The following is a 25,694-nucleotide window of genomic DNA, read 5'->3' as shown; positions in this document are numbered from 1 at the left end:
TTCGCCTTTTTAAGCTTTTTTTCTTTTGTCTCCCCCCCCCCCCCGAGGAAAAAAAGGGCTTGAGGAGGTGGATATGAATCGGGATCGGAGGGGTGGCTTTGGCAGCGATCCAGATTTACCCCTCCCCATCTTTAAGTGTAGCTGCGACTCAGAGGAGCATGCTTAGTAATTTACACTGTCAATGCAAAATGTGTTGAATGAAACTGTTCTGTGACTCAGAGTGAGCAGAGTATGAATGAATGTGCTTGGAATACCATCCAAGAACTTTAATCTGAGATTAAACCCACACTTCCTTACATCTCGTTTTCCAATATTACTGGGAAATAGAGACATCAGGTCAATTTCTGCTACAGTTAAAGCTGTTATTTCTCTCTTCCTCTTGTTGCTTATGCTGACTGATTTAATCCAGTACGGTCCCTAGCACCTGCAGCCGTAACCCCAGAACGTATTCCCAGTGTCTATTTGTGAAGCATTCAGCAAATGCAAATCTGAAAAGTATGACGTGCATTTATAGTCAAATCCCATGAAGCAAAGCTTTTCAGAACCACCCTTTGGCGACATCACAGCAGCAAGTGTTTTATTCTCTTTCTCTACTCTAGGTCTTGCATACGTCAAAGAATAATGACCATTCTTCTTTGTACAGCAGCTCAACCTAATATTGGCTGAATCTAAAGTTAAAATCAGTTGGATGGACTAGGCCATCAGAAAATATTAATATTTGATCTAACCCACATATGTCAAATTCAAGGCCCTGGGGCCAAATTTGGCCAGCCATAGCTTTTTTGAATTACATTAATTAGTCCGTCCAATTCTTCACGATTCCATGATATATATTCATGCAAAATCAACCGATCCCTGCATTTTTTCAGACTAATGCAAGGGATGCAAATTTTCTGCAAAAATAGTCAAACCCATTAGGTTTCAGTGATGCTAACTTTCACTAATAGGTGGCAGTATTTCTTACTTCTATACTACTACCTCAGCAAGTTATAGTCTATGATCGATCTATAAGGCGAGTAACAAAAAGCCATACTTCACATTGTAAATAAGCGCAAATATTGCAAAATTCCTTGCAAATATTTTGAATTGAGCTCTGGGTTCCTTTCTTTCGAGATTCCCATGTATAAACTCCATCCATGCTCCCAGTCTGACCACCAGCTTCTCTCAGAAAAGCATCCCTACACCCGCCACTATTGCAGAGCAAACAATAATGACAGTGTGTGTATATATATATTTGGCCAAGTCTACTATACAGGGAGTTATTGCTTCATGTTGCGTTGCTGTTTCTAAATAAACTAAAATAGAAAAAGGAGTGATGAAAAAGAAGATGAATAAATAAGTGTAAACATTCATATTTCTTCTGCTTAATCTACGGTTGGGTCCCGAAGGCCGCAGCAGAGAAGCCCAGACTTCCCTCTCCAGAGCCAACTGGGACAGTTCCTTCAGGGAAACCCCAAGGCGTTACCAGGCCAACCGAGAAACATCGTCCCTCCAGCTTGTCCTGGGCCTTTCTCTGGGCCTCCCCTTTGGCTGGACTTGATGACAACACCTCACCAGGGATTCTGACCTCAAGCCTTGATGATCTTGCTTAAATACAGTCTCTGCCTTGAGCATGAGGAAAAGGTGAGTGTTTTCACAGCCCTGCACCTGGAAACGACGGTTCCTCATCTGACAGACAGATAGTCTTATAAGCATGAAATTAACTTGTGAACTTAGTTTTCTGAAGACTATAGATATTATAATGTGCAAGTTGCACATCAACCTGCTAGATTTTCTGGAAACATAAGGTCAAATGGGCATAAGGAGAAATGAACAACAAATGAGCAAATTATAAATTAAAAACAATCAAGGAATGAAACCGACAATTCCTCATAACATCAGGCTAATCTGAAGAAGGGAAAATGAAAAATGAAGATTTTTGTGGCTCCTTCAATACTTTCTGCAGTTGAGGAACACAAACCCAGAGGTAGATGTTTTTAAAAAATTTAAAAGCAAGTTATAGTTTTTCATCCACTTTCTAAATATGCATTACTTTCTTTTGCTGTATCACATAAAATCCTTATAAAAATGAATGCAGCGTATTGTTGTAGTGTTGCAAAATGATTTTGCACAACCGGTTTGAGGCTTTACCGACACTGTTCAGAAATGGTAATGCCTTTATTCAAAGTAAACCCATTAAAATTAATGTACTGGAAAATTTCAAACAGCAAACACCAATATCCCGTCAGTTTGATTGTTGGGCTTAACAACAGACAATCAATGAAGTTTCATGGCTATTAATCCGTAACACTAGACTTTTCAAAGGCTTTCAGCTCATTGGGATGAGTGGCTCCATTGTTCTGGGTCCATGTTTGTCCCTCTGTGTGTTTGTTAGCGAGTGTATACTCAGCACGGATACAAACCCCTTCACTAAGAACAGGCGGCCTGAACAAAATCTACCTCCCAGCAATGCCTAATTTAGCTTCCAGTTTCCTTCCATGTCTTCATATGTGGCAATTTGCATTCAGGGCAGAAGCATGTGGACGTCTAACTTGGTCTGATTTGCACTGATTTTGTTCCCAACTGCAGCTCTTTGTGGATGCTGATTGCAGCTCAAATTACCTCTATGCCCCGTCATTGGAAATCTCTGTGACCATTCAGGGAGATTTTTTATTTTTTATTTTTGGAAAGTGTAATTGGACAACATTAAAGTGCGTATGCATGTCAGAAGTTTTAGCTATCCACTTCAATCTGCAGTAAATGACTGTCCTAGTTGTTGGAGCGGCTGTGAAGCAGCTGACGGGTAAATCAATAGATTCCTGTCAGTGGAGAGAGATGAATTGAGAAACAACACTTTGCCCCATATTTCTGGGTTTACATTTAAGGCAGACTGGGCTTCATGGGTAGTTTATGAAATGCGACATTCACATCTGACAGCTGGCCTTTGTGCTTTCTGAAAGCCAATTAGACAATAGAGTAGCTAGTCACGAGGAGCCAATTCTCATCTGATCTATATAAACTGCTTGGCCCGTTTAAAATCCTACAGAAAATTCAGAGTGAATATTCACAAGTATACTTCTGAAGTTAGATTTTTGTGGAAGCATTTTGCTTTCCTTTAGTACCATGAATTTACCACTGCATAACCATCAATTTCTTGTGGCAGTTGATTATTTTTTTTAGATTAAACCTTTATTTCAGGATCAAATAATGCCTTTCATTTGAATAAAAAAACATCCCATCTGTGTGGGACTATGGTGATGTGTTGAATGCCCAACAGTAGACAGAGATCTAGTTTTAGATTCCTCTGATTAGTCTATGTTATATAAACATGTTGGCTGGTCCTCCGTATCGATACACAAACTAAGACACCGGTATATTCTTGTTGTGAATTTCAGTCTTACCTCTCAAACTATCTCCTTCTAAAGAGTCCAGGGCCTTCCAGGCGTCGTTTAAAGACATATTCTGTCCTCAGTTCCAAGGGTATGAACTCGGATGTGGGAAAAAAAGCCTTCATAAGCTGCCATCTTTGACTGGAACAAACTGATGAAGAAAAAAAATGCGTCATGAAATGATCTCAATGGAGCCAACGTAGAAAACACTGAGTTGGAGTTAGACAAATCTCTGCTGACTTTTTCAATGAATTTCATATATTAGTCAGTCTAAATGACTAATATGTGGTGTGCTCATATGTCTGCCTGTAATATTTTTTATTTTTTATTTTTTTGGTGATTTCTTTGTCAGAACATTCTTGTAAAACAGACTTGTAATCTTAATGTGTGTTTTCCTGGTTAAAGAAGGTCAGATAAACTAAACAAATTGCAGGGATATATAATCATAATATACTGCTCAAAAAAATAAAGGGAACATTTCACTTTAATTTTGTGTGTGGCTCCAAATCCAGGCCTCCATTGGTTAATAAATTTGATTTCCATTGATGATTTTTGTGTGATTTTGTTGTCAGCACATTCAACTTTGTACAGAACAAAGTATTCAATGAGAATATTTCATTCATTCAGATCTAGGATGTGTTATTTGAGTGTTCCCTTTATTTTTTTGAGCAGTGTATATAAAATAATTCATTGATACATTTGTATTACACCCAATTTCCATGGATTGTGACTCTGAAGGCTATCAGCCTGCACTGACTCTCAAAACGAATATGGCAGATAATGAACACTAATAACAACTATGAGCAACCTCTTTTATGACTGCAATCTCAAGACATCACTTAAATAGAACCTGACTACATGAAATATGCTAAAAAGATCTCAAAAAGCAGCATGCCATGCCTAAAGAGTTTCAAGAAAATCACGGGAAACAAAGTAAGTTACATTTATCAATCTAGAAAGGGTTACAGACAGAGCAACAAACTGAAGTCAGTTACGCCAACCCCAAAGTACTAATCATAAATTAGCTTCACTGGCTTCTTGTTTGTTATGAGATTCATTTTAAAAATGTTACTTTCAACTTTTAAGGATCTTAATAATCTCTGCTATGTAAAAAATGCTGACATTGACAAAGGTGTTGCAAAGGATCATTGCCATAACAAACGGCTACACCAACCCTGTAGTCACTTGAAAACAAAAACCGGTTATTCTAAATCTCAGTGAAAAAAAAAATACTGCAATCTTGAACACAGATGTGAACCGACTGCAGTGTGGATTTTGAAGCACCTGGCATGTTAAGGCATCTAGATCAAAATGCCCCAGAGATGAAACGAGAGCACATCCACCTGTGCCGTATACTGTACTCTGTAATGGAGCAGCTGCAACACCCTCCCCGCTCTGTCTCTATTGAAATGCAAACATCTGCTTCCTCTCTTTACGAGGTGTGAATTTTAGGTTTTCTCAGCAGCATCTGCAAGTGAACGGTGGCCAGTTGGGGCTGTGCTTGCTAAACGTTTCCCAGCTGCTGACCCTACAGATGAGTGCTGTCTGCAGCAGAGAGCCATAAGAAGTGACAAGCGTTACTGCTTTGGTCCACTGAATTTAGTTCCACAGGACCCTCTTTATCTTTTTCACTGTCTTAAGCAGATTAGTCACTGAAAGGATTTTCTCTAAAGTGCAAATCTTGCTTCAAAACACTTTGAAGGAGACATTAAGAGCTTCCCAGACACATTCTAATTCCAAAGTCTTTAAAAACTTAAGTTGTATTTAGATGCTTTATCTCCAGGCACAACCTGAAACTGTTTTTTGTCAAGGTGACACAGACACAACCACAGTCTGACAATTTCGCTTCAGTGTGATGAATGATTGCATTCCTGACAAATGACAAGAATTGTAGAAAGAAAAATAAAAGAATCTTTGTGTTGTCCTTGTGCCGAAAGCAAAAATGTAAATGCACAACAAAGAGCTTTTTTTTTCCCATTGACCAGAGACAGAAGCTCCTGCTCTTTCTCAACCTGGAGAGAGAAATCAATAGAGTTTGAATTTAGTCCTCTGTCCTTCCATCTGTCCTGTAAATTCTCTCACTACTTGGAAAGATTTCTGTTTACACTCAGATAAAATCCACCAATATCAGACTACCACCACGGCCTTTAGCAAAAGTCCACACCTCTTTGCCCCGTGCGTCACACTCAAACTCGAGCCATCATTCAAGCAGAAACAGCAGACCTTCTGTCAGAGGAATGCTTGGTGTTTTGGGTAAATCAATAAGTAATGTTATTGCAGTGCTCCACTAAATCATTCTGTAGTTTTCCAGACTCAGATTAGAGGAGTTCAATCTTCATTGTTGTCCAATTTCTTAAGGAAAAGCTTAATGTAAGAGAACTGAAGGCTTTTCTGTTGGGGTCAATCTTAAAACAACTAGATAAATCTAATAGTCTGTTGGCCAGAGGGATGAAGAGACAGGTCGACAACTTAAAGGAATGAATGGATGGATGTAAGGCAGGTTGGATGTCTTTCCAGTAATTTATTGTGTCCAATGAATCTCTGTATGCATTTACGGTACAATTTTTTTATCATGTTGCAAACACCAGCAGCTAATGTTGGGAATTAGTCTGATTAATTAATTTAATCCAATAGTTAGAAAATATTTAAAACCTTTTAGAGACAAACATGGTTAGAGGTAAATTTGTGCATTTACAGATCTTATTTGTTTTAGTCTATCCATCTGGAAGCACCAGAGGTTAAAGGCAGAATCCACCGTGAGAGGAAGTTTGAAATGCACTCTGTGATTTTCAGTACTTTAGACAGTTTCAGTCTGTTTCTAGTAGTTTGTGATAAAATTCACAGTCACACTAATGAAGCTTGACACTTCTTGCAGATGAGTTGCTTCACAATAAAAGCCTCCCAGGGCAGGCATAAAATCATGTGCCTTTGGCCAATAAACAATGTTTTTTTTTTTTTCTCTGAAAAACACTTCACCCAAACACAAATAAGGATAAACTCTTTGTAAAATATATCATCATGTTTTAAAACAGACAAATCAAACAAAGAGGTCTATTGTTTTGTGTCAGATTTTTACATGCCTTTATGATGCATTAAGGCAGTCAGAAATAGGATGAGGCTGGATTTTACTCCAAACGTATACATATTTTTGATACAGTACAGTTGGTATTTGCTAGCAGCGCCACAAAACTGTTGAAATTGGTTTTAAAAAGGAGAGGACTTTGGAGAAATATTCTGCCGTTTTTATGTAATTTTTTTGCATGTTGTCTTAAATTAACTTTGAAATTGTCTTCAGGATTCTAAACTAGCCTTATTGACTTTAATCCCAAAGGCAATCATGTGACGTTTGCTCAGTGGGATGAATTTTATTTGAACTGAAAGGAGATGAAGATCGCTTGGTCAGTCTAGTACTCCTCTCTTTATATATTGAGCAATAAACCCCTTTTCCTTAAAATCTTTTTCAGTGTGAAGGGCACAAGTTTTAGCCTTTTGGCAGCTGAAACCCACCAGATGAGAAGTTTGAATAAGGTCTCGGTCTCATGAATATCATCTTCCTCCATTTATCAAGATGTCGGCTGGATCGACACATGTTGTAGCAATTATGTTTTCTGTTGTGTCTTCTGCCTTGAGGAACCTCTTCAAATCTGTGTGGCTTCTATTAACAGAAGCACTTAAAATGATCATTTCTGAAAGACATCCGACAGCTGTGGAGACTTCGGAGGTCCTCAAAGGAAAACATATGTTCATGTCCTTTTTTTCTGGTTGCATTCAGCCCACAGCCGGCGGGATGCAGTAGTCCACCAGCGGGTGGTGTTTGAAGGAGAACAACCATAAGTCACATACAAAGAACAGAAACCAACTCTATTGGTAACAAGAACTATAAAAATGGCCCCCTGCAGTCATTAAGCACATCAGGTTGATGAAAAATTCATAAGATTTGTTTTTTGAATTCTGTTTTGAACAGTGTTTTAATGGTTGCAAAAAACACAAACAAACTTTCAACTGACACGACTCAAGCCCCAAAAAATAATAGAACAATTTAACAAATAACTGCAACTGAGATTTTGGCCATATGGCTTAGAGAGGATTGACTGAACCATTTGGAAAACAAAGAAAACTCTTTATCAGCTCACATCTACTAATTTTATTTTTACTTGGATGTGTAAAAAAATATAAGCAAGCAGTGTAAAATTTTCAAACTACTTGTAGCGGTAGACCAATTTGGGTTAAAAGGGTTATTGGAGTAAAAATGAAGCACGATTACTGAAATATTAAAAGTCTGACATGAACACAGGTTTTTCTTATTAGGGTATTGATAAAACTATGCATGCAATGATCAGATGGATCAACTGGCCCACTGGTGCGGTCAAAACCATGTGCATCCTAAACCTCTCAAGACGGTGTAGACGCCATTTGACTTCTGGAGAACAACCACAACACTCCCTCTCCATTCTCGACGACACCATCTACTGACAATCACTTCCAGTTCCTAGCGATGCTTCGCACACGTAGATAATTGCTTGTAAGAAGGCCCAGCAGCAACTCAAGAAGTAAAACCTTCCACAGGCGCTTTATTCTGCACCATTCAGTCTGTGATGTGGTCGTTCATCACTGTGTGGATTGACTCATCCTCAAAACAGAACAGGTTCAGAATGCAACAAACAAATAGGTCTGCACAGACTATCAACTGGGCTGGCCTTTCCTCCATCCAGGACTTGTACAAGTTCATTGTCAGCAAGAGGGGCAGCCAACATCTCTGAAGACCCCACACATCCTGGACACAAATGGCCCATGCTAAAGAGCAATATGTGCAAAAAGCAGTCGAAGCGGAAACAATAAATTAATAATTTAATGTCTAAACAATCACATTTTTATAGTAACATAAAACTAATCTTTGGCAAATCAGGCAAAGTTAGGAGTCCATTTCTATATCACAGATATCTATAAGTACAATAAGGTCCTGCAAATTATAGGACAAAGGTGTCTGCAGAAACAAATACATCTGTCTGTGTGTGAGCCTTATGTTTTTTGGAGAATAGGCTCAGTTGGGTAGAAGGCGCCAGAAGGAGGGTTTTGTCCAGAGCACCATTTACACAGGAACCACCATTGTTTCTAAGTGTCTGTGTCCACAGTACATTCTATTCATTCTTCTGAAACCCCCTAGTGGAAAAATCTGCTTTGAGTACAAGTTAAAGTGTATTTGAATCACAATAATAAAAGGACAAGCATACATTTAATGTCATTTGAGTCTTTAGCAAACCACCTTTGAATGGATTTCACTTCCCCTCCTGACGCACACGCAAATTACAGCAGCATCATAGGCGAACTGTTTTTGCACCATGGGGTACTTCCATTAAATGCCATCATATTCCTTGGCTGTTATATGACCATGCAGAGCAATCATCACACCTAATGTTTCCCCCGGCTGCTTATGTGACTGCAGAACTGCCACCTTGTTTAATAGCTGGCGACACACTTTGTGAGCCGTTTGTGTCCTCAGGCTTTCTCCTATCTCAAAACTGAGTGTAGCAGAAAAAGAATACATGCTTAGACTATGTAATGCTATTTTTCACATCACAGGGGTTCATAATTTGAAGTCGCATGCAAAAAAAGATGAAAAATAGCTGAGGGGGTAGAATATGACATGGAATACAAAAGCGACAATGTTAACATGGTAAGGATGCTAGTGTCGCTGGCATTGTAAAGTCTCAACAAGATAGTCATGGTACAACTTTTGGAAGAGAGCTTCAGTTTGAGGAGTTTCTGTTGGTTGCGTAATCCAGCTTGAAACATTTAGTATTTACATTCGAGTCCAAAGTCCCTGCGAGCAATTTTCAAATAAACATTAACAGCGTTTCCTAAAATGGTTTTAGTTAGGCATAACTTGAAAAAATTACCTGCTTTTAGTACGTTAGTATGGTTTTCGTTTTTAGATGATAAATTAAGCAAGCTGTGTAACTTCTCCAGTTTTTAGCTTTTGCTTAACATCTCCCAGCTCCTTGTAACTGGTGAGTCAAGAGGAAATCATCTGGGACGTGTGATTGATGGGGGAGCAGGGCAGGGATGCATGCACATTTATTGTGCATTGAGCTGTGCTCGTCACCGTCTAATTTCTGCACCTTTCTTTCTTTGCTCAACTGGGTGAGATGCCAACTCCTCTGTTTAGACTATAATAAGTCGATAGAAACAACTTTTTATTGGACATTCTCGGTTGGTTTTCTCTGGTGTTTGATGTTGATCTTCACTGACGCCAGTTTTGAAACCAGTGTTCTTCATAAAAATGTTTCTACATAAAAGTTAAATTCCTCCCCCAATCCGTTCTAGGATTCGCGTTCATACTTAAAAGATTAAATCCTGCATGTAAATGACTAGGCCACAGCCATGAGAGACAACATGCAGTGTTCAGTAAATGTTATAATTCTGATTTAATGCCTTTCTTCTGTTTCATGGTATGAATCATGCTTTAGATATTAGATTCGTGTCTGTCCTTTTTGTGACCCGTTTCATGTCTGCCTTGTAATTATGGGATAAGATTTTCTTTTTTAGAACTTCATTCCAACTCTCAGAGGAAGCCAAGAACCACCAAGGGAGTTTCCTCTTCTCAAGACACCGCTGATCAGTAACCACATCAGATCTCATCAAATTTCACTGAAACACAGAATAACAGAAAACCTAAAATTACCCTTTGAAGCACAAACAATCTGGGGACAGAAATAAGTTTTGCATGACTTTCTCCACTTCCTCTAAACCCTGATTTACACCGGGTTGGATGTAATCAGAAGAACCATTGAGAAATGCTTGTTTATTTGCAGTGAGAAGCCTGCCCGAACAAAGTGCACCTTTTCTTGTACAGAAAAACAAACAATTAATTCTCAAGAAGGTAAATTTTAAAAGCAAGCTATTATCTCTTTTAAGATATTGTGTCATTCTTAAAATAATGTTCTTGTGCCAAAATTGAAGATAAAACTTCTTGCAAAGTAGGTTTTATTTTGATTCCCTGTGATAGAATTGCACCAAGAAGAACATAATGGTAAAAAGGAGGCACAATAGAAAAAATAGTTTCTTATTAAAAAAAAAATACACTGCTCAAAAAAATAAAGGGAACACTCAAATAACACATCCTAGATCTGAATGAATGAAATATTCTCATTGAATACTTTGTTCTGTACAAAGTTGAATGTGCTGACAACAAAATCACACAAAAATCATCAATGGAAATCAAATTTATTAACCAATAGAGGCCTGGATTTGGAGCCACACACAAAATTAAAGTGAAATGTTCCCTTTATTTTTTTGAGCAGTATATATATATATATATATATATATATATATATATATATATATATATATATATAAAACTCTCCACTTCCCCTGTACTGTGATGCCCCTAAATTAAACTTAGACCAACCACATGTCTTCAGAAATGATGTTGGTAAAGAGCCCATTTAGCTGTGCTACAAAGGCCTGGTGGAAACTGTTTTTGATTACATTTAAAAAAATTGATTAATTGACAAAGCTGGCTCAGATAGTCTACAAAGTGAGTCATTGATGTTTAGGTGCTTGCACAATTCAAAGTTGTTGCGTCCGACCACTGATAAACAGTTTTTAATAAATTAATTTTCCAGGATTAGAAAACTGTGATAATTAAATGTGTTGCAACTCTGATGTAGAGATTATGTAAGAAAACATGCAACAAAGTCTGTGTAAGACCAAAGAGGCTGATTAATGAGCTAATAAAGCTAAAGTTCTTCCTCACCACTGTTGCACATTAACTTCTCAGTCATACAGACATGGTAAGTGGGTCAAAATAACATTTTAATTGCTGGTTTAAGATGGCAGTGAAATCTAAACTGCTTTGTATAAAACTGTAAATTAAAACATTCTTGCAAAACCAAACTTTTTTGTATTTTGCCCCCAGTACAATCACAAACGTCTCTTATCTCTTGCGATTTGAGTCGCTGGGGACGTAGTCCTACAGTAAAGTCCGTGCCGACTTTGAAGCACACACACACATATACACAGATTCACACCGGACATAACTTACTGTTTCGGTTTCAGCATAAACAGGAGCGGTTCGTCGTGGGTGCACACGCCGTGTTCCTGCATCAGCTATATCAACCCTAGCTCGTAATTTTCAGCGTCGATTATGTCGAACATTTTCCCGGTCCTGATATTCATATAAAGCTATTTTCGAACAAAAGCGCACCGGGAAGGAGTCAGGTGACCTTCATGCAAAACTGAGTATAATTTTCAGCAACAGGTGACTCCACCTTTTAAAGTAGTTTACCCTATTCTTTGAAACTCTAGTCTTGTGTCAGATTTTTAATTCATTTTACAAATGGACTTTGACATTTTAACACAAATGTGATGGAGTTTTTGTTGGTTTTCTTACTACAAATTGTGGCTGAAAGTTCACTCATCTGGCCAGAATACCTTCTTCCACATGTTTCCTGGCTTTCATCAATCTGCAAACAGAATTTCATATGCCTTTCCTTCCACGTTGGCTTGCTTGCTGCTTTCCTTCCATCAAGCCCAGATTTACAGAGTACACAGCTGATAGTTGTCCCGTTATTAGATTTTTCCAAATGAGCTGTGGATCTCTGCAGCTGCTCCAGAGTTATCGTTTGGCCTCTGGCTGCTTTTTCAGCTAATTCTGAGGCCATCATGCAAGAATGGACTACTTTCGTATTGTTCATTTTCAGGGGTAAAAATATGATTTTTATTCTGATTTAGTTGGTCCAAGAATAAACTTTGATTTACGATGCAAACAAATCCAAAACTAATGAGAAAACCTGGCTGTGGTTGCTGCTTTGCCAGTTTGTTTCCCCGCTACTGGCTCCATAAAGTATCAATAATCATAAATGTATTTAAAAATAGGATGAGATGTAGCTATTAGGATTGTTTTGCATCATGATTGCTCTTCTTAAAGTACTGCTAGAATAGCATTTGTGTTTTTAAATCCTATTTAGAAATACTTTGATACTAAAGGGAAATTAAATGTTTTAGCTCATTAATTCAAGGCTCTTCAAAGAGTTTTTGGCGATGGCTGTGAAAAGGAAGAATCTCCTATGAGCAGTTTGTGTTGCAGCAAATTTAAAGAAGTTTCTGACTGAAGACACTGCTTTTCTATGACAGTCTCCAGAAGAGAATGCTCAGGGAAGATACCCGTCTATCATACAATGTTGACATTTTAAGCGTAAATTGTACTTCCCAACTTTCACAGAACACTCAAATAAAATGTCTTGAAGTTGGAAAGTCACAAAACATGGAACAATTCCAGGGCTGTGAACGCTTTCGCAGTGAGAGTTTGACCGAGAATTCCTATAAACTTTAAGATTAGAAGCTTTAAATATAAGAGCACAAGAGGATGATGAAACCTCACTGCTTTAGCAATCCCTCCATCTTCATTAATTTGGAGCTTTCGTTTAAGTTGCCAACCCCTCGTATACTCTGAACAAACAAAGTCCGGGGCTGTTTTGAAAAGAAAGTTATGACTGTGATTATCAAAATGAGCAACACTCCCGTCAGACTGTCTGAAATTCTTATGAACTTGGCTTATAAGACTTTAATTTACATCATGACACAAGGATCATCAATTTTGAGTAATAGTCTCAGTGGGTCTAGAAACAACAGCCTGAAGTTAAACAGAGGCATCTTGTTCTGCACTGATTGACAGCTTTGCCCTGCGCACAGCACAAACAGAAGAGTGTCACAGACCCATTTAGAAGACATATAGCACCCTAATAATGTTCAATTTTCCAGTCGCTATGCAGAGGCCAATGAGCATTTTCCTATTTATACCCTCATGTTTTCTGATTTGAGTGGATGTGTGAAGTATTCTCCTGCAGAGGTAATGGGTTCTGTCAGTGCATTCTTACTTCAGCTACGGTACTTATTACCCTTCACACACCTGTCCATCACTATCAAAGGCTTCAGTGGTGAGCAAAAATACACGAGTGAACTTTCTCAAATGTCCCTCAAACAGCTTCAATCAAAACAAGTCAATATACATTATATCCCTTCTTGCTGAGAAAGACGCTACCCTGCAATTTTATGTACAAATTGCGCGTTGTGCAGCCACACTGCACTTATTCAGTCAGCACGTATGGGCAGAGCATGTTGATGGCGCTATGGAGATGGAGCCTGGGAGGAAGCATGAAAATTGGATGCAATTTTTAAAACAGTTCCAACAAAGCGTTGGCAGTTAGTAGAGGTGTATGTTGGTGCATTAGAAGATAATTCAAAAGTTAATTTATTTCAGTAGTTCAATTTAAAGCAAATAATTCTGTGAACTTAAGACAATGTTGATCGTCTTTTCACATTGACGTAATTTGACAGTATACAAATTTAAAACTGCTTTAATTGATAAAATAATATTTGAGCACATAAATGTTATTTAGAAATTTCTATTTAAGTGCATCTACAGAGTCTATAGAGAGTTGTAGGGTCATTGTGCTATGGTAAAAGAAAAGTGTCCCAAAAATCTGAGTTAATCATAAAAATGATAGTTATCTCAATTTTCACTTGTGGTATCACAATTAAATATTTTCTTGTAATTGTGGGCCCCTTTCACAAACTCTGCTGTCCCTACCAACAGTGGTATGGTACATAACTGGTTGTCTCTACCAACCAGTTATGTTTAGAGAGGAAACATATTTTCCCTTTGTATCATTTTTTTCTTAAATAAAACCACATTTTGGTCTGATCATCTAATGCGTTTCATGATCTGAAATTGTTCAACAATAAGAAGTGAAACCATTAAGGTGGCAAATATTTTTTCACAGCACTACACATTGGTCACTGAAATGAATCACTTTTTTGAGATGCATATGTATTGGTAATACTATGGCTTTAAAAAAAAAAAGGGGGGGAAATGTGTCCTTGTGTCTCCCTGTTGTCTTGTGATTGAGACTTAGGCACTTCTCATTAGGTCTCATTTCATATGGGGGCACACAACAAATTGATTCACTGACGTGACGACCCGGAGGCCCACCAGTGGTGTTTGGGCCACTTATACAACTGTGGTTAATCAGCTGCTTTTCACTGTTTGACAGACAACACAGCATATTCCCCGTAGAAGGAAAAAATTGCTTTCATGAACACCAAATCACATTCTTACAAAAATAATGAAACAACACCGCTGGTGGTGTCAATGCTGAAAAATTATTTTCCTTTTTTGTCACTAAAGCGCTCCTGCAGGGAAATAATGACAGAGGTAATTTATGAAAAATTATTCTGGCCATTCTTTGAATGCCTCTACCAGCACCAAATCCTTACTTCAACTTCAACAGAGAAGTTGGCTGCAGGAAAAACTAAAAAAAAATAAATAAAAAAATAAAAAAAAAATCAAGGGAACTTATAACAGCCAATCTGCCAACATGAGCCGCTCTGTCCAAATAAATTGTATTTCTGTGCCAAAGAAGCGTGTGGGACCCCTGCCTAATGTGGCGTAAAAAGTCTCCTTTGTGGAACCTCCAATTCATTGTAACGAGCCTGTCAGGGCTAAACTAGGGAAATAACAGTGAACAATTGAAACAGAAAGTAAAGGCAGGTCACGGAGGAGAGCCTGTACCAGGAAACAACATGTACTCTTCAAAAGATGACAATCAGAGCTATTTTTGTGATTCCATTGATTATCAGACTTGTCCTTAAAAGATATAATCTAGATGTTGAAAGGAGCCTGTTCTGAAGGTAGTTTTGTGAATAACACCGTTTGCTGTGTTTATAAAATATATGACTAAAGCTAGGTTTCAGAACATCAAAGAAAGGGGTTTCCATGACAAAGTTCCCTATTATTTAAAAAAATAAAACTGCAGTTAAACGGGGGTCCATCCCTGCTAGAGCTTAAAAGCAGACTTCAGAAACTCAGAAATGTTTGAAATTGTAGATTTTTTTTGTATGGAAACCTATGCAAACACATTATAGAAAATTTGAAAAAGGAGCATTTTGAGGTGGTATGTGCTGCAGCAGTAGAGCAGGTGCCTCATATTCAGAGGCCATTAGTCTTCGATGCAGCTGACCAGGGTTAGATTCCCGACCCTGAGACCTTTTGCTCTACATCTCCCCCCTCCCTTCTCTTATTTCATCTCATTTCTGTCTAAATTGTGCAATTTCAGGCCACAAGAACCTAACAAAAAAATATTTAATGTGAATTAATTTTAGGTTTAAAACTGGTCTTGTTTTGGGTCTTGTTTAAATACCAAACTAAGCAATGAGTCAGCTAATATCAATAAAAGTTTTTCGAAAGGCATTTTTTAGAAAGGCAGTCAGTTATTCCTAGCTTCCACTTATTTTTCACAAAAATGTCATATTTTCTTCCCCCAAAAACTCATCTTTCACATTGTTTTAATAGATGACCATCTTATTTCTTAACAAAAATAAACTCCTTACTTTAATGAAACTAATCTGAATCTGAAAGTGGGAATGAGAGCTTTAAATGTGTAAATAATAGTTTTACAACATTTTGAAAAGAAAATCTAAAAATGTGAATTAAATTTCAAAATGGAAAATTTATAAAGAAAAATAGTCAATTTTACAGATTCACTTCCAATTGAAAAACTTAAATTTAATGCACACATTTTAAGTGTTTATATGTATTAAATTTTACAGATACAGATAAATTGAACAAGCTATATCCGGTATTTCAGAAAATGTGGATGACATGTTAAAAAAATAGATTTTTAAGACAGAAATGTTTAATATGTCCATGAACTGTTTAGTAAATGCTTGGTGAGGGCTCTTTTGCATTAAATGTTATGTCAATAAGGTGTTGCATAGGCAATCACCCTGATATATTGCGGAGATGTGATTTCTAAATCATTACACAATTTGCTTTTACCTGAAAATATTACTTTGGACAGTAAAGTAATCTGGAGCAACAGTCCAGTCCTGTTCTTAGCCCAGTAAAAAAAAAATCTTCTGACATTGTTTACAGTTCAGTTGTGGCTTAACAAAAGGAATGTGACATTTGACCAGGATAGATGTTTGTGGCGACTCTTGAAGTGCTGACTCCATCCTCACTCTGAGCCTTCTGCATCTCAACCAAGCACTTAAGTAGGCTTTGCTTCACAATGCTTTCAAGGCTTTTCCGTGTCGCTTCTTAACCTTTCCCTTCTCTCAGCTTTCCATTCATATGTTTGGTAACAGCACACTGGGCAGCCAGCTTCTTTAGCAATGACCTTTTGGGCCTGACCCTCTTCATGGAGGGTGACCGTCACGAGATGCTATCAATTCAGCAGTCTTCACCATGATTTTGTGAACCATAATGCCACATTACTGTGTAAAAAACAACAACCAAAAATAACCTATCAACTGTACATCAGTTGTGTAATATTCAACATTTCTGAAGAGCTAAATTTTGTGGTTTAATTAAAATTATGAGAAATAAATGCTTGCCATCTCTAATGAATACCTTTTTGTTGAATTTCTGAAATTAATGAACATCTAAAATACTCAAATGTATTGAGAAACACCTGCAAGAGAGGACTGGAGCGCAGACATTAATGCTGGAGCCTCTATTTCACAAACAGCCTATCAGCTCTCCATGATTGAGTCTTCCTCTGAGTCCCAGGTGGAGCCAGGCATTTATAACCAATTTAAACAGGTGTGCATAAGTCATTGGAGGGTAATTATAGCAAGTTTCCAGGCTATTAGACAGTCGGTACGAAGGTAAAGCATATCAGAATGCCCACAGATCATCCAGCTACTTCAGATACTACTCAATATTTAAAAAAAATAAAATAAATGTTTACAAAATACTGTAAAAAATATGGACAGTTACAAAATTCATTTATATTTTGTACACAATTGCTTCTTTTCACACTAAAGTGCCTTACAGAAACAACAACTTATACCAATACAGTCAATGAAGCTAAGCTTGCATAGAACATATAGAGAATATTTTATTAAATAGCTTTTGAAACGACAACAAAGTACTACAATGAGTAGAACTACTACACCAGGCTTTTTGTTTCTACTTGAATAGTACTTTGAAGTATAACTGCTCTTACTTGGATTACAATTCCTGGCTACTTTACCCACCTTAAGTTTCCTCACTAAGCAAAGAAAAAACTGGTTTTAACCAAAAATATACCAAGTACAGACACACACTAAAGAGTACTTTACTTCTACTCGAGTAAAACTGTTGACATGATGGTTACTTCAGTATAACTTTTGGCAACTCTACTCAGCTCCGCTTGAGATTCAATTATATTCACCCCGATCTGTGATTCAGCCCTATTATGTCTGAAACACTATTATGTCTTCAAGGTTCATGTGAAAACCACCTTTATAAACCTTGGATCCTTTCATTTATTGCTTTATCCTCTGTTGCTACCAGTTTCTTCCCTCATGGTTTCTGTTTCTTTTGCTTCAGACTGTTTGAGTGGGTCTGGATTTTGTTTTATTAAAATTCTGCTGCCCCCGAACCAACCAGCCTCCCGTCTAAAGTTTAGGATCACTGCACACCTTAAAAGTGGAAATACACACACTACTGTCTATTTGGGCTCAGAGATTTACCATCGAATTTTTTTCTGACAATTACATTTAAATTATCCTTTTTTCTCTCTATACACAGATATATGTTCCCCTAAGTGTATATTAGATCAGATCATCCCTTCCCTGTTTTACAACTCAAATTATCCATATTTCCTAAATACCAGATTGATTAGAGGGATTTTTACTTTCTTTAAAACCTGAAGCCTTCAAACAGTACAATTGCTATGATTTAAACCAAAAAGGTCCAAATGAAAATGTTTTTTCTTTGCATGGACAGGATAATCCACAACATTTGAGTTAAATGGAGGCATGTGTAGAAAAGTACTTTAAAGCAACACCTGCAGGCTTTTGTGTTGCATAACCGGAGAACGCCTTCAGTACCAACTGCTGCATCCTAGGTGCACAAAGGTGCATCATCACATATCCTTCCTCCCAGCATCTATTGAACACTATAACCAATAAACTAACAGTTTTTATACACATCTGCTGCCATTTGCACATTCCAGCTGATTTTTGATGAGTATGTTTTTATTTCATGTGAATAGTCTCTTGCAGCCGTCTATATAAAAAGAGACGCATACTGTGCAAGTTTTACATGACCCCAACTCAGTTTAATCTTGCTTCAACCAATACCTATTTTTAAATGATTTGTTTTGGTATCAGAAAAAAATAAAATCTTAATTAGGACCTCTGTACTAAATACTAAAACTATTTCCACAAATGCATATAAATTTACAGGTGTTGCACAGTCTGACTCCTAAATTAGGGTTCTGGAAAGCTAATTATCCAGGCACCACAATGACATCTACAAAGTGATAATGAGGGTATAAATATTCCCAAATCACACAGTGAGCCTGTGTGACCATGCCTTTTTAATGTTGTCAGGAAACATTTAATCATGGGGCCATTCGGTGAATCTTTCCACAAATACTGGCACATATGCTAGAAAGGGTGAAATATACGTTATTTTAGGATTAAAAGTATGTGCACCACTTGAACGTTTTCACTTTTTGTCACATTATAGTCACAAACTTTAATGCATTCTTCTTGATTTTAGTGGTAGATCAACACATAGGAGGGAATAACTGCAGTGCAAGGACATTTATTCATGGTTTTCATTGTTTTAGCAAACAATATTCTGAAGCATAATGTGCACCTGTATCCATTCCCTTTTAATCTTCCTTTTACCCCCAATTAAAATCCTGCACACCCAAGTGCCTTTGCAACTCACCTTGATTTGTAACATTTCCAGCTGTTCTGAGAAGACCCCAGAAGTTCCTGGAGACCAAGAGACACAGGAGTCAGTTCAGAAAAAGTTACAACTTGCAAACAAGAGAAAGGATATGGCACAACTGCAAACCTAACAAAATATGGCCGACCACCTGAAGTGGTAGGGAAGCAATTGAGGGTCAATAACTCTGGAGGAGCTACAGATACATAGAGTTTAGGTGGATACATTTGTTGACACAACTACCATTAGTTGGATATTCTCTTAATAGAAATGGCAACAAGAAGGTCGAAGTTGAAAGAAAGTCGTAAAAAGCCAAAGAAGTGCAGTCTCCGACAAGTCATGTAGGGTACAAGCAAAATGTGGAAGATTAAACTGAACTATGTTCAATTTAAACCGAAATTGAGCAATTGAACTTTTGTAAAGATTTTGTGGCACTAATGGCCTTTACTTAAAGTAATCGGAAAGGAAATGAGCACAGAGGATGAGGAAATGCATCCAGAGAAAGTCCTGATTGGCCTCAGCATATAGAGTGTTTGTTCTAATGCTTTGCCATGTGCTGGCCAAAAATGAACAATTGTGCTTTTCAAACTCAATGCAAAATGCTAGTTTTGTTGAATCTAACGCTGCACAGCAGCATGAAACCACCATAGCTTCCGTAGGGGTGCACACTAAACATGCAGCCACAGATAATGGGGGAGGTCTATTCAGATATTATAATGGTCCAGTCAAAGTTCAGACATGAATCCAACTGAGAATCATATTTTGAATGACTGGCAGCTGTAATTGCAGTCTCTTCAATCTATTGATTTGCATGCTACACTTTCTGTATGTTTGCATGCTTGAGGGAAATTTCCAAATAATACATATTGTACACATTTATAAAAGCTTTTTCTTTTTGGTTGCTAACCACTGGTCTAACATATATAAGTCCCAATAAAATACACTGAAGTTTGATTTTGTAACGTGACAAAATGCTAAAAAGTTTCCACAGTGGTAATACTTTTGCAAAGCATTGTCTTGACGCTCTACATCCCAGAATGCTCAAGTCTGTAAAAATGTATACCTGCATTAGTTATTTGAATGTAAAAAATATATAAGCAAACTGAATCTTGTCTAACATGACCTCCATTACAAGTCCAATTTATTTTCCCACCCGCAGACTGAATCAAATTGAACCTATTGACCAGGCAGACAGAAAAGGACTGGTAAACAAAGCAAGATGTTATGCACTCGCCCCTCATTAAATACAGAGAGCCCACTGAAAATCAACAATGTATTGACAGAAACTTTGTGTTGCCAAAGAGCCGGATAAAAATAATTCAGCTTGAAATGCTGAACGCCTCTTTGAGTTAGAAACATTTCTAATATGAGATCAGACATAAACCATTAATCTAGCCACCATATATCCATGTTCATGGAGGAAGCAATCCCTCGATGCTGGTGGTGTTTTTTTTTTTTTTTCCCTGTCCCGTCCTCATTATTTGAATATAAAACCCATCAGCTTAGCTCAGCATGCAAGACACTGCTCTTTGTTGTGGGCGATTGCCGCCATGCTTGGGACTGATATGGTTGTGCGCTTTTATTTTGCCCAGCACTCCAGTGGGTATGCTGTGATTCAACCAGTCATTATCAATGCCTAACACATGTCAGCTTGCCTCTTACTGTCCTAGTAGCACACTGACCACAACGGGGGACCAAACGCACTAATCCGGCACTGTCTCACAATGCATCATGAATAAATGCCTGGCATTTGGGGCTCTCCAATGAGTACGTCTTATTATATTCGCTGGAAAATAGCAATACAGACATATTTATCGTCTTCCGAGTGCAGCGTGGCTTGTATTGATGACATAAAGCGCTTTGAAGACGCATTGTCACAACTTTCTACTGTCTTTGCTTTTTTTTTTTTGTCACGCTTCAGGTCAAACAAATTTTAATATTCTACCAAAGATATCATGGTTAACAGACACAAGAAAACCTGTTTTGAAATGATAATTTTTCTTTTTTTTTTTTTTTTTTTTTGAGGAAAAAAATGGCTGTGTTCCTGTTTGCCCCACCGTTGGTAACAACAAGTGTCATCAAACATTTATGAAAAACTGTTAATGAGTCTTTTACATCACTGTGGGAGTTTTGGCGCTCTCTGTGTATGATTGTTTTAATTCAGTCACATTGGAGGGTTTTGTAGCATGAGCTGCCTTTAATCACTTACCCCACAACACCTCAAATAGATTTAAGTTGTTGACTTTGACTAAGCCACTGTGAAATCTTAGCTTTTTCTTTTATTTGAAGATGGGCTTGTTGGTGTACTTTGGATAATACTCTCCCTGTCCTTCACTTGATGTCAAACTGATGGTCGGATATTATCCTGCGGCATTTAATAATGAGCAAATTTCATAGCACCAGTGATCAGTGGCAAGTCATCAAGATGCTGAAGCAGTAAAGTAGTCACCATTTAGCTGTTGGTTTTATGTCAGATATGAGATGCAAGCCTTCCAGGAAGTTACATTTCTGTCTCATGAGTTCACAGAGTTTATTTCCACAAATCTCAGTTAATATGTTTTTAGGTAAATGTAAAATGGACCTTTGAGTAATTTCTGGCCTGCGGTGGTTTTGGCCTTGCAACTCTCTCGTAGATGTGATTTTGGTTCAGTCTCCATTTTTTTTTTTTTTTGCTAAATTAGGATCACTAACCTTAACTTTTATGGATTCTGAAAGCCTGAGAAATGACTCAGACTGATAGAAATTAAGGGCCATATTTTGATCTATTTCAGAATCGGTGTCGCTTTGGTGATCTTTTAGCCTAGTTCATGTCAGTCTGACCCCATTTACTGATTTATCGATTTTACTGATATGACTCAGCTTTCAGACAAATGTGTTTAAATTCCATGATTGTTTAACAACGGGGGTAATTACTTTTTTCATTCTCGGCCAGATTGGTTTTGATAGACATTCAAACATAAATGCAGCAGAGAAAGCATAAAACTGTCCTTCACAATTCATTTGTCCCACTCTTCCCTTCCTGTTTACACATTAAGGTGTCAAATATGAGCCGATTATTACACAAGAAAATCAAAGCTTCTGACGCGCCGATCAATTGCCTCCTTGACTGATGGCTCTCTTATCTAGATGAACGACTCCCCAGAGGTGGGCTTTGGTACACAGATAGCAGATGCAGCTCCACTGATCATCAAGGTCACCTCGTGGGCACGGCAATTATGCAACACGTCAGACCAGTTCGAGGGAGATCATGCACACATTTCACAGCACAAGGACTAGATGAGGGAAGCTCGGAAAAGGAACCCGTTTTCTTTCACAGACGCTTGTGTTTTCACGAGGTTAAAACTATGTATGGCTACACTACAGCACACGATGAAAACATCAAAAGAGGCCCATGAGAGATGAGGCAAATGTCCTTGTGGTTTCTTGAAGACCTCAAATCCCTCAGGCCACATGGCTCATTGTGATGCCCTCCAGCAGCAGCAGCAGCAGCAGCGGCGGCAGCAGCCAGCTGTCTCCTTTCCAGAGCAGGAGGTAGATGTGTGGAGCGTTTGACATTAAATGCAGCCTAAAGATGTTTCAGTGGAAGGCTAATAAAGCTGGTCATCTGCTGAGCTACACCAGAGATGTCACATCAATCTCCTCATAGCCGAGCAAAGTTTGAGCAATGTAAAATGCTTCCTTATTCTTTTTTTTAAAAGGTTTTGTTGGCTTTAGTGGCCTTTATTTGAAGGTAGTTTGACAGGAAATAGGGTAATGAGAGAGGGGGAAGACATGCGGCAAATGTCAGGCTGGGAATCGAACCTGCGACCACTGCCACGAGGCCTCAATATGTGGGTTGAGCTTTGCCCCTGTGCCACCACAGCACCCCCTAAAATGCTTACTTATTCTAAACTGGTTGTTTAAAGCTACAGTATGTAACCGTTACAAAAATGTTTTTTCTACATATTTGTTTTTTAAAACTGCCACCATGTCGCTACAGATGATCCATAATCCACTTCCACTCTGAGCTCCTATTGCGGTGTGAAGCAATGTACAGCTCCCGGTCAAAAACAACCAATCAGATCCAGGAGGAGGGTCTTAGCAATGTCAGTCATGAGAGTATATGCACCGCTAAATGTGCCAATAGCGGAGAAACAACTTACCATTCCAGGAAAACGATTATCTTCTGTAATTGTTTGCAATGCTTACCAGCCTGAGCATTCATGTTAGCCTCTGTTGTGGTGGAATAGGGTGAACTAGCAGTAGAATAGGGGAGAGAAAAGTGGCGCTTGTGGTGATTAACTGCCCTGAGATCCTCCTGACTCGTTGCTTCTGACCAAGAGATGCATTTCTTCAGATGACAGTAGGACCATATTGAGAAGACGGAGAAGCTTTTTTTTTTTTTTTTTTCCCCAGATTGCCCATTTCATACCATACCGTCACTACATATTGGTAGTTTTAACAAAAAAGCAAAAAACACTTTTAAAAAAATGTTTCATACTGCTGCTTTAAAGAATGCAGGCGAGTGTTGCAGTAATTTAACTAAACTTGTATATTTTATTGATTCACTACACACAGTACTGCATATTGAGAAGCATTTTGGTGATGTGCTGAAGGTGTTGTCGCAAAGACTAGGAACTTCTTAACCCCATAACCATCACCCCCAAAATGCTTACATGTTATCCAATGGGTCCATGAGGACACCAGTGTCCGCATGATGTCCGTTTTTCTTTTATATATAATGCATTTTTACAACAACTGAAGGTATTTTCCAGACACTATGTGCCTGAAAAATACATAATACCCCCCTTTAAATCAGCTGTCAAAGTGGGTACAACACCTTCCCTGTGTGAGTTCAAATCAGCTCATGGTTTGTAAGAAACATCCTACAGTCAGAGTCAAAGAAAAGAAAAAAAAAGTCAAGTTCAAAGCGACCAAGAGTAAAAAGATACAAAATCCCAAAGCAGTGAAATGACCAGCACACATATTTATAACTTACACAGGCAAATAGCTGTTGCATCCGTTTCTGTGCAATGAATTTGTGGATCCTGATGACATGTTCCCTCTGAACCGAGAACCACTTTTCATAGTCGAATATTTTAACTTCTGCTGCAATTAGGTGCCAAGAGACAAGCAGTAGTGTAGACATATGGGTAATAATGGGAATAAATATCCTATATATCACTGTACACATACAATGACCAACTAACTTTTTATAGAAATGTAACACTCAAAAGCCAACTGAAGCTGATATTTAACTCTGAAACTTTAGTCATCAAAGTAAAAGGGCTTTTGACTTTCTCAGTCAATTACATGACTGTGTGAAACTTCATTAACCCGTATTGTCACCCTTATTTGTTGTTGCCAATGTAGAAACAACAAGTACCTGTGGAGCAGTAAAGACTGAACCAGTATATTCTTCCATCCCTGCAAATCTGTAGCTTGATTGAAGCCCAAATGTTCATGTCCAGTCAGGTAAATTAATTTTATTCAATTATTTTTTTGGTCACTTTTGAGACCTTTACAAATAGCTTTGATTAAAAGGGAAGAAAATTGTGTTGCATGAATCATAGGAATTTGTTTCTACTTAATGAAAGTGCCCTACTGGAAATGGTAGCAAGTATTGGAGGTTTTCTTTTTTTCTTTTTTCTTTTTGGGAAAGTTTGAATGAAAGAAATTTCTTTTAGACACTTTATATCTTGTGTGGCTTAGTTCAATTAGCCTGGTTTGACTGGTGTAAACAACCAGCATTCAGGCATTAAAACAACAGCCAGGACTACGGTAATTGATTTATATTTTTCTGCTAATTATTGTGTTAGCTCAGAGCTCAGTTTAAAGGTTTGTTGATCCTGCAGCTATTCATCTGTAGTCTTTGCATTTGGTTTGTGCTGCTCGACTCAAGAGTCACTAAACTGAAATACAATCAAGGTTTGATAAATTTGAAACTATTGCTGCCTAAATTTATGTATAATTTAATGAAAAATTAAATGTTTATATTTGCTGTCCAAGAAAGAGCACTGTAAAAACACTTGCACTAAAATATGCATTAATATGCACAGTGAGAATCATCTTGCTGCTATTGCAAAAGCAAACAGCACAGGTTTCTTTATCTCCACTCTTTGAGGTGCAGCCCATGAAGTCCAAGGAAAATGAATGCCACTCATGGATTGGGCTGCTTTGCAAGTGTCAGCCAATGGCCTGTCAAGTTCTGATGGGTCTAGGTATTTCAGCTTCCCAAACAGCATTTATTTTTTTATTTTTCCAGATATGCTGTACAAACAAATCCATGAATAGGCAAACTTTCTGCAAAGTATTTTAAGTTTTGTTTCACAGGAAAATCTGACAAATCCACAAATATGCAACCATGAAAAGGTGAGTGTCCACTGTTTTATTTTGGATTGGATTTGTATGTTTGAAACCATTTTGTACAACTGCTACCGAATTTCAATGGAGCTAATCAGTTGTAAAATTTGTCACATTTTTCCAGATTTAAATAGTTTGTGGTATGTGGACGGAAAATAGCATTTCTCTTGTTCTTTCTTAACCCTCTATGGCATACCGTTGCTCTCAGGCAACAAACCACATTTCTGTACCTGACGTTGCTCCTTTATTTTATTTTT

At 37.8% G+C, this 25,694-nt stretch overlaps 1 long non-coding RNA gene across 2 annotated transcripts in view; it reads right to left on the bottom strand.

Annotated features, from left to right (window-relative positions):
* LOC106948701 (uncharacterized) overlaps positions 1-25,694 on the bottom strand; it is a 78,586-nt gene that overhangs the window by 38,827 nt on the left and 14,065 nt on the right. For both annotated transcript variants that reach the window (XR_001425228.1, XR_001425227.1), the window contains exons 3-4: positions 19,096-19,142; positions 3,381-3,519 (exon numbers count right to left, since the gene is read on the bottom strand). This is a non-coding gene — a long non-coding RNA (uncharacterized LOC106948701). The remainder of the gene's footprint in view (positions 1-3,380; positions 3,520-19,095; positions 19,143-25,694) is intronic.

This window comes from Poecilia latipinna, unplaced genomic scaffold (assembly GCF_001443285.1).
Source record: "Poecilia latipinna isolate Pla-1442-1.1 unplaced genomic scaffold, P_latipinna-1.0 Scaffold302, whole genome shotgun sequence".
NCBI lineage: Eukaryota > Metazoa > Chordata > Actinopteri > Cyprinodontiformes > Poeciliidae > Poecilia > Poecilia latipinna.
Note: the sequence above shows the minus strand (reverse complement) of the source record. Positions and strands in the feature narration are given on the sequence as shown.